This window comes from Spermophilus citellus (genome assembly GCF_964194105.1).
Source record: "Spermophilus citellus genome assembly, chromosome: 11".
Classification (NCBI taxonomy): Eukaryota; Metazoa; Chordata; class Mammalia; order Rodentia; family Sciuridae; genus Spermophilus; species Spermophilus citellus.
In genome coordinates, this window is record NC_138192.1 from 102291327 (window position 1) to 102298684 (window position 7358).

A 7358-nucleotide genomic window follows, 5' to 3' on the forward strand; every position below is an offset into this window, starting at 1 on the left:
GCGTGAACATACTCTATATGCAAAGATATGAAAAATTGTATTCTATATGTGTAATAAGAATTGTAATGCATTCCACTGTCATATATTTTAAAAAGTAAAATCAATAAAACTTAAAAAAAAGATTAGAACCAAAGGGGATCACCCAGCTAGGCTGGCATATAAGAAATGGAATAGCCATAGACAATTAATGGCAGGCCATCTGGAAGAAAGGTGGTGATAACTAATATTGTCTGGTATTGGATCTCAAGTGTTAAGGTCTAGTCTGATTCATTTAAAGATTTGAGAATGAAGTGAACATTCAACTTCACATGCTGGCAAAAGTCCATGGCTACTGCATCTTGACTATGTTTCTGTTTAAAAGTAAAGGTATGGGACAGATTGGCAGGTCTTTCATATCTAGGGATATACCCTTGGTTTTAAGCTATTTGATCATCATTGATCATTCATTGATGTAGTTTAGTCATGTTTCTTGGAGTTTGCTGAGCCTCTTTGATCTATGGATTTATAGTTTTATCTAATTCAGAAATTTCAACTATTGTATCTTCAAGTATATTTTTCTGTCCCCTTCACCCTCCTCCAGGAATTCTAATTACACACATATTACAGCTTCCCTGCTACTCTGGTTATTTTGTTCTTGCAGATTTTTTTCTGAGTTTCATTTTGGATAATTTCTATTGTTGTGTCTTTATGTTCAGTAATGTTTTCTTCTTCAGTATCGAATCTGTTAACTTTATGCAATGTATTTTTCATTTCAGACACTGTAGTTTGCATCCAGAAGTTTAATGTGAGTTTTTTTATGTCTTCCTCTATCTTACTGAGCATATGAAATATGGTTATAGTATTTGTTTTAATATTCCCATCTACTAATTCCCATATTGTGACATTTCTGGGTCTAATTCTATTGATGGATTGTTGTCCTCATTATGGGTCATATTTTCTTGGTTCTTTGCACTTCTGTAATTTTTAAATTAAATACTAGACATTGTAAATTTGCCTTGCTGAAGGCCGGATTTTTTTTTTTATTCCTATAAATATTTTTGAGGTTTGTTTGAAAATGTAGTTAAATCACTTATAAATTGTTTAATCTTTTTGACATGTTTAAGGCTTTTAAGAAAAGCCTTTAGTCTAGGGTTAATTATTCCCAATAATTTTTTTCTCACTGCTAAGTGATCCATGAATGGTGAGACTTTCCACTATAGTACAAACTTGAGCTATTTTTATTCCTGTGTGAACTTTGAGAATTGGTTCCTTTACTTCCATCAGATGATTCTTTCCTCAGACCTGGATTGTTTCCTTATTCATAGGTACTGATTAGTACTCAGATGAACACACAAGCGTGACTCTATAGATTCCTAGAGCTCTCCCACTGTGCAGCTCTTTCTTCTCTGTTACTTTGCCCTGCAAGCTCTAGCCATCTTGGCCTCCCTGGACTCTGTCTCTTCAAATGAAGGAGACTACCAATCTCTGCCTGAGTTCCCCCTCCTTTGCCATAACCTGGAAAGTTTTTCCAGACAGGAAGCCAAGGTAATAATGGGGCTCACCTCTCTCAAGGATCACTATCCTACAGTGCCTGACATCCAGTGTCTGAGAATTGTCATTTTATACATTTATCCATCTGATCTTTACTTGTTTCAGCAGAAGGTTACTCCAATCCTTGTTATTTCAGCTTGCCAGTAGAGAAGATATAAAATCAACAGAACCACCAGTTGTTGCATGGACCGTATTCAAACTCCATATCCTGAGATTTGCATGGTATGTTACTTGCAAAGAAAAAGGAAGTCTAAGAAACTTTATTCATCATTCAACATGTATTTAATTACTATGGCAGAGATGGCTGGCTGACCACTAAAATATGCCTCCTTTCCATATTATGGAATTGTTCTTGGGAAATGGCTACTGTCACATCCACAGCTCAGTTATGTCAGGGCAGTGGGTAAATTGCAGGAAAGTAAAAGAAAATGCCTAGAGAAAGCATGGGAGACATTTGGTTTATTTGGGAAGACTTACAAAAAATCAGTGGCTACCCTAAGAATTCAGTGGTAACAGACTGAACAGATAGCACCTCTGTCCCTCAAGGTGACTTGCCAAGCATAGCCTCCTCTCCCTCACAGCATTCTGTCCAGTGATAGCCAGATGGTCAAGTAACATGAATGCTATCCAACGGGATCCTCAGTACTGCACCCATCCCTACTCAGAGAAGAGTTTTGTATCTTAAACTGCAGAAGCAGTGACAGCATCAGTGTTAGCTTGTTTGTATGACCAGCATCCCAAGGAGCAACTGTCCCGGCAGTAGCTTTCTAGATAACAATAGCTTGCCCTAGTTCCCAGAGTGCATAAGAGAAAGCCAGTGTCCTTCAAGATAATATGTAGCTAGATTTTCCAGCTCAGGCTTACTCTCGCTGTTCCAATGGAATGGGCATAGAAGTAAAGTGTGTCATTTCTAGGACAAGCTTTTGAAAAGTAGATACACCTTCTTCATATTCTTTTCCTTCTGATGACAGAATGCTGAGGATAATAAGTATTCTTGGAATGATTACGCCAACATATGAAGAGTCTCAGTCCCTGGAGAGCTGCCCACCAGAAACACCTATATTGAATAGCAAGATGATAACACACTAAATTTCTGTGGGTGTTAAGCTGTTGTAGTTTCAGAGTTACTTTATTAAAACAGCAAGTATTGCCCAAATAATACTGAGAACTTCTGGATGCCAGGTACTATGTCAAGTTTTGGATGTACAATGAGAAAAAAAGAGCCATGGTTCCTGCCTTCTTCCACCTTAAAGATTAGTCAAGAAAGATTAAAAAAATAAACAAGAAACAGAAACATAAAGTCATTCCTTACAAAGCATCTCCCTGATTAATGTCTTCCCAGTAGAACATCTTGGTTTTAATACCAAACTTCAGAGAAAATACTTTTCTCTTTATATGGTTGTTTTTGACTAATATTTGTACAGAAAATGTTTATATTTAAAAAAACACCAAAAACCTCAAGATGAAAATTTTAAGCTAAATGAGACATTTGAAAAGTCTTGAATTGCATTCAAATATAATTGGTAGAATACATAACCACATGTAGGTATTTGTTATGGTTTGGATATTAAATATCTCCCAAAAGCTCATGTGTTTGAGTTGGTTCCCATCAGCAAGCTATTGGGAGGTTGCAGATTCTTAGGAGGCGGGACCTAGTTGAAGGAAGTTAGGTTGCTGGGGTGGGCATACCCTAGAAGGGTATATTGAGATGTTACCCTTCCTCTCTTTTGGCTTCCTGACTACCATAAGGTGAGCAGGTAATGCCTCATGTTCCCTGTACTGATGTTTTGCCTTGCCATAGGTCCAAAGCATTAGGCCATGCAAACATGGATGGAAACTTACAAAAATATGAGCCAAAATAAATCTTCCCTCCTTAGATTTGATTTTCTTGCGTATTTTGTCACAACAATGGAAATCTAACATAACATTTTTCCAACTTTTAAAAAAACATTTAAAAACTGAAAAAGCAGAAATGTTTAAAGAATATATACTCTTGACCTAGAGACAATGATAGTTTTATTCAAATGATCTCTTCCCAATTTTACAATCATGCTTTTGCTTAAGCAGTTTTTAGACCTCTCTCCAATCTTCCTCCCCCAATGACTCCCGCTTAAGTCTTTCTTTCATTCTTATCTTGAACTTATAAATAGCCTTTTATTATAGACTATACTTTAGTTGTTCTCGCTGCAAAATTCAATGTTATGTATTAGTAATAATCAAAGGCAATATTTTCCAATTTATTTTATATCATCATTTAAATGAATCCTCCCAATAATTCAACTCTATACAAATTAAACCTTTTTTATTTTTGAATTGTTTTGCACAAAACCCTTCTAAGCCCACTCCTCTGAACAGAGCCTCTGCGGCCATGGAGTTGTTGACTGCGCTGGATGACCTGGAAAGAGATGTCATGGCCGAGTATGAGTCGACAGGATGTCTCGGTGGCTTGGATCTCAGGCAGGAGCTGAAAAAACTTCATGAGCTACTGGAGCCAGCCGTGTCCAAGTGGAGTAATTTGTTCTTCACGAAGGAGCAGATGACGATCCTGAAGGACCACTTCCTGGAGGACCGCTTTCCAGACCGCTTTACCCTGCTGTTCCTGACCCTCCGCCTTGGCCTAAAAGAGAGTGACCTGCGACACGTGCACGATTGGTTTGCTGTGCAGCAGTGGATTGAATTCCCCTCTCACAGGCGCTCATGGGCCTCCCTGGGCCCATGGGTCAAATTTCCTCCCACGGAAGGTGCCGGCTCCTGCAGCCCAAGAAGCCCCGGAAGCTCCTGCGTTCAGAGCCAGGCCCCTGAGAACCTCCCGGAGAGGAGAGATTTCTGAGTGGATGGGGGTTCTGCACCTGCCCCATCCCACAGGTCCTCCCTCTGGCCACTCTCCATCTCTTGTTACCCCTACCTGTTTGAGTCACCGGGAGTGTGTCTGGGTCTCTAGGAATGGAATGGGTGTTCCTGGGTGCACCTCCTTCCCTTCATGTTTCCCCGCACCCTGCCGGAGGTGAGGCTGTGACCACCTGCTGGCTTGTGTCCTAACCACGTTGTCCCTCATGAAGAAAGTCCCATAATAAAGGTTTTTCCCATTAAAAAAAAAAAAAAAACCTTCTAAAATGCATTGAATATTTTTTTCTCTTGAAACAGTATGCACAGAATATCCTTTGCCTTTGCCTGACTCACGGTCTGCTTGAAAACATCTGTTATTGCACTGGTTCATGGCACAGCGATGCCTAGATAATCGATGACTCCAGATGCCTTTTTGATCATTTTCATCATATATACTTTTTCGTCTTTCATGACCAGCTGCTACTCTTGCTTCTGATCCAGCTTTTTTTTTTTTTTTTTAATTCTCAGCTCCTAATAACCCAGGAAACCAGCCAAGGAACTTGCTATCATTTGCAATAAAAATAACTAGACCCCAAGGATCTTATAAATCAACTGAATTAATTTGGTGGTACCTATTTTGTATATTTAAATGCCTATTTTTTTCTCTCTAGTTCTTGGCCAATTTAAGGGCTAAAAATTATTTCTTGATAAACAAGGTATTACCTCATATATACTTCATATGCATTATCAACATTTTGTGTATGAGTACATGTAAATGCATGCATAGCACATTATTCAATGGGGGGGGTTATCCATAATCAAAACTTTATTGAAAAACACTAAAATAGGAGATCATTGTTGTATACCTTACAAAATCAAATATAATTACATTATTTTGATAGAGTAACTAGAATTACTGAACTCATAAGGTTTCTGTGAGAAAACACAAATTCTGGAAGTTGCACAGATTATTAGTGTTGCTTTCTTCTAAATGAACAACCTTCTGTGAGTCTGGCTTTCCTCCTGTAGGCTGGCACAACACTGTTGAACAACTTACACAAAGAACCACTGTCTCAGTATGGCTGAAAACCCTGGTAATCTTGTAGCAACCTGGACATTTCACATCCATAAAATAAGAATTTGGACTTTGAACTAGCTGTTTCTTTTTGTGTTTTTTTCTTTTCCTCTTCTAAGGAAGGGATGTAGCAAATCTCTAGCCGAAGGCATAGTGATCCTTTCCCAAGTACAGTCCGTCCAGATCACTCAGGTGACAGATTCTTCTTTCAAAAATTTTACATCTGCACATCCTCCTTGGGAATGCTTTGAGGACAGGACTCTATTTCTTTATATAGTACCTGGGACATAGTGAGAGCTCAAAAATATTTGTTTGGTAAACAAATGAATTAATGTATGTTATAGTATAGACTCCTGATATGACCAGATTTTTTTTTTTTTTTTTTTAGGTCTAGATGGACACAATACAATACCTTTATTTTATGTGGTGCTGAGGATCGAACCCAGGTCCTGCCTGTGCTAGGGGAGCGCTCTACCACTGAACCACAATCCCAGCCCCATGACCAGATTTTTAAAAAAGTTTATTTGGTCCTTTGCATTTAACCATGGAGCCAGGGAGTATTTGAGAAGAGGCAGAGTAGGGGTTGGTGGTACAACTTCTATGCTCTAAGTGTAGGACCTTTTTCTTTCCCACTTATATTCCCAGGCTAGATCAATGCCAGGTTAAAAAAAAATTAATTTATTTATTTAGCACCTACCATATGCCAGACATATTCTAAAGAGTAATGTGTATAGTAATTCTGAGTTTAGAACTATTATATTATTACCTTTATACTGATGGGAGAACTAAGGAATCTTGGTGTTCCCCAGTTCCAAATCCCAACAGCAATCCATACTGCAGGTATGCACATCCCTAAACCCAAGGGATGGCCCTTTCTAGAGCAATGTGATGGAGAGTAGACTTGTAGGCTAGAGTACACAGACATTGTACAAGGACTTCTGGAGACAGGGATGGGAATGACACAGGGGGAAGGAAGTTAAAAGTCTGGCCCTCCTAGTCTGTCAAATAGGAAGGTGATGTGGGCTCCCAATGTGGACCAAAACAAAACAAACAAACAAAAAGCCAGGCACAGAAGGATGAGGCAGGAGGATCATAAGTTCAAAGCCAGCCTAAGCAACTTTTTTTTTTTTTAGAATTTTTTTTTAATATTTATTTTTTAGTTCTCGGTGGACACAACATCTTTGTTGGTATGTGGTGCTGAGGATCGAACCCGGGCCGCACGCATGCCAGGCGAGCGCGCTACCGCTTGAGCCACATCCCCAGCCCCAAGCCTAAGCAACTTAATGAGACCCTGTCCCAAAATAAAAAATGGAAAAGTCTGGGGATGTTGCTCAGTGGTTAAGTGCTCCTGGGTTCAATACTTGGTTTAAAAAAAAAAACTCTCAGGCAAAGACTGTGTGAGCTAGGTTGTAAGTCACAGTGGCATGCTATAAAGTGGTAGGAACCAGGCGATTAAGGACTTTCATTAGGACAGGTGGGTTGGAGATGGTGATGAAGATGCAGAGCCTGGACTTCTAGAATAGTGGTTTTCAAATTAAGGACAGATGCCGATCTGTAAGAAATTTTTCCTTAGTATATGAAAAAAAAGAAACATGTACAATGTAGTGAATCTTATATAAAACTCCAAGTATTCAATTTAAAGGAGTTTTCAATATTTGGTTACTGTTATTTATATTTTTGTTTTTCCCTTTCATGAAATTAAAGAGATAGTAGATAATAAATCTTTATTTTGGGGGCTGGGGATGTGGCTCAAGCGGTAGCGCGCCCGCCTGGGATGCGTGCGGCCCGGGTTCCATCCTCAGCACCACATACCAACAAAGATGTTGTGTCTGCCGAGAACTAAAAATAAATATTAAACATTCTCTCTCTCTCTCTCTCTCTCTCTCTCTCTCTCTCTCTCTCTCTCCTCTCTCACTCTCTCTTTAAA

The 7358-nt window shown here is 39.0% G+C and overlaps 1 pseudogene across 1 annotated transcript; it reads right to left on the reverse strand.

Moving 5' to 3' along the window:
• Positions 1-5224: 5224 nt before the first annotated feature.
• LOC308631228 (small ribosomal subunit protein eS27-like) lies at positions 5225-5589 on the reverse strand (annotated as a pseudogene). The gene has a single exon. The product of its transcript is annotated as a small ribosomal subunit protein eS27-like (transcript).
• Positions 5590-7358: the final 1769 nt, after the last annotated feature.